Genomic DNA, 2,468 nt, shown 5'->3' with positions numbered 1-2,468 from the left:
CTAGTTTAGTTTCTGGAGGCAGTGAGATTGTTGATTGATGAAGATATGATTAAGTTTTTCCAAAGGGTTTTAATGTTCTCATGCTACCTCATAGAAAAATCTATTCACAAGCTATAGGCAATACATGTATTTCTTCCTTTCACAACTTAAATACATGTTGGTTTCTTCGTTTTTTTAATATTTTACTATAAATTTGAAGGCAATTTTATCATGTAATTTCTGGTTTCTATTGATGTGAGATAGACACTGCATTAATTTATGCTTTTAAGCTTTATTGATATATCTAATGATAAATCAAACTTGTAGTCATACTCTAGAACTAATGTAGACAATGGAAATATGTATACACACACACACACACACACATACACACATGCACAAAGGCTGGTGAAATTTAAGAGTAATATAATTGAAAGTACATGTGCATATTCTGTAGAATCATTTTCCCATAATGAAATGTTGGACCTTTAATGTTTGACTGCCAGTATTTTTCTTTTTCTCATGTTAAATAAAAACATGTGTGCAATTACTACAAATAACTCATAATAAGTTGTCTGTCATGAAGGATAACATAAATTATTTGAGTTTATGGAAACATAAAAACAGATGTTAACCAACAAACTTTTTTTTTACCAGCTTATAACAAGATCTATTTTGCTACTCAGTGATAGTAGTGATAATAATCTAATAAAATAGTGTATCTGTTTTTTGTGTGTTTCTATTTGTCTCTAGAATAATTTCTTATAAAAAAAAGCCTTATTTGTTTCTCTTTTGGGACAATACTTTTATAGTACTCAAAGGAATCAAATACATAAGGAAAAGAAAAAATAGAATTTCAATAATGTGACTCAGGTGCTTTACACTGGGTCTCGCCACCTCAATTCTTAGGTTTGGAGATATCAAATTACTAACCTGGAGGGAGATGATATACAAAGATCATGGATAAATTAAAAAAATAAAATGTAAGTATTTAGTATGATGTCTCTTGATGCAGCCTAATATGTTTCTCCAGTAAGAAGGCAAGTTCTTCTTTAGATTTTTAAATAATCTGGCAACAGGATTTTTGATATGATTGGAACAATGTAATTGCCACTAACAATCTGGATCACAGTTTACTCATTTGCAAAATGATGACATTAGGTGATGTCTAAAAATCAGACAATTATAGATTGAAAGAATCTATAATCCTAAAATGCTAGGGTAAAGATAGAGGTAAGAAGTCTCTAAGCATATTTTTAGAGCTCCTAAAACGAAACAAAAAAACAAACTCACTGCCGTGGGGTCAATTTCTACTCAGAGAGACCCCCTTCTTGGGTTTCTGAGGCGGTATCACTATGGAAGTAGACTGCCCAACCTTTCTTCGAAGGAGTGGCTGGTGGGTTTGAACCTCCAGCCTTCTGGGTAGCACTATACTACCAGAGCTCCAAAGGTGGTAGAAAATGTTAATGCATTTGGCTGCTCACTGAAATATTGGAAGTTTGAGTCTAACCAGAGGTGCTTTAAAAGAGAGACCTGGCAACTTACTGCTATAAAATCAGCCACTGAAAACCTTATGAAGCATAGCCCTGCTCTGATACACATGGGGGTTGTCATGAATTAGGCTTGTCTTGAGGTCAACTAGTTTAAGCATGTTTATGCCATCAGGGGGTAACCTCTTGCCAGGAAATGTGCAGTCCATTATATTTCATTCAGAATTGTAAAATTATTTCATAGGAATTTATGGAAGTGAAAAAACCACAGAAGAAAATGTACACCTATATATAGTTAATTGTCTACGTGCCGTTCAAGTATCTTAAAGATATCTCAAAATCAAAGAATGCTTAAAGCAAAAACATGAACCACATTTTTTTAAAAATGTAATAATAACAATTATGTCACTAGTCCCACTCAACAGGTCAGAAGGGTGGCAGCAGCAGTTGAGTGAGCTCCTCAGAGACAAGACAGTGGGGAGGCAGCCTACCAAGATGTCCCTACCCATTCCTTTAGCATCCACTTTGTTGTTACCTGGGGAAGGTGCAAAACTGAGGCAGAAGCAGTAGCTGCATTCTCACTCAAGTTACAGAGGCAGCGATGCAGTGGGTGAGGCCTCTGAGACAAGCCTGGGCTACTCTTATACTGCCTGTAAAAGACTAGCTCCCTGGCCAGAGGGGTAAATAAGTAAATAGCATGACTCCTACCACCCCTATAGTTGTTAAGTGCCTTGGAGTCGGACCCGGACTCATAGTGACCTCTCCATGGGTTTCCGATGCAGTATCACTACAGAAGTAGATTGCCCCATCTTCCTTCCGAGGCATCTTCCTTCCGAGGAGTGGTTGGTGGGTTTGAACTGCCAGCCTTCTGGTTAGCAGTCAAGTGCCTTAGGCACTATGCTACCAGAGCTCCCCTGTTGTTGTTGTTAAGTGCCGTTGAGTCGTTTCCGACTCATAGCGACCCCATGCACAGCAGAATGAAACACTGCCCGATCCCGC

At 37.4% G+C, this 2,468-nt stretch overlaps 1 protein-coding gene across 1 annotated transcript in view; it reads left to right on the top strand.

The window, feature by feature from the left end:
• The window catches only part of GPM6A (glycoprotein M6A), a 96,123-nt gene that overhangs the window by 36,661 nt on the left and 56,994 nt on the right, over positions 1–2,468 (top strand). The window lies entirely within an intron of this gene.

The sequence above is a fragment of the Orycteropus afer genome, unplaced genomic scaffold (assembly GCF_000298275.1).
Source record: "Orycteropus afer afer isolate SDZICR_OR568_19922 unplaced genomic scaffold, OryAfe1.0 scaffold00278, whole genome shotgun sequence".
Lineage (NCBI taxonomy): Eukaryota > Metazoa > Chordata > Mammalia > Tubulidentata > Orycteropodidae > Orycteropus > Orycteropus afer.
The sequence above is the reverse complement of the archived record's forward strand: the minus strand, read 5'-3'. Positions and strand labels throughout refer to the sequence as shown.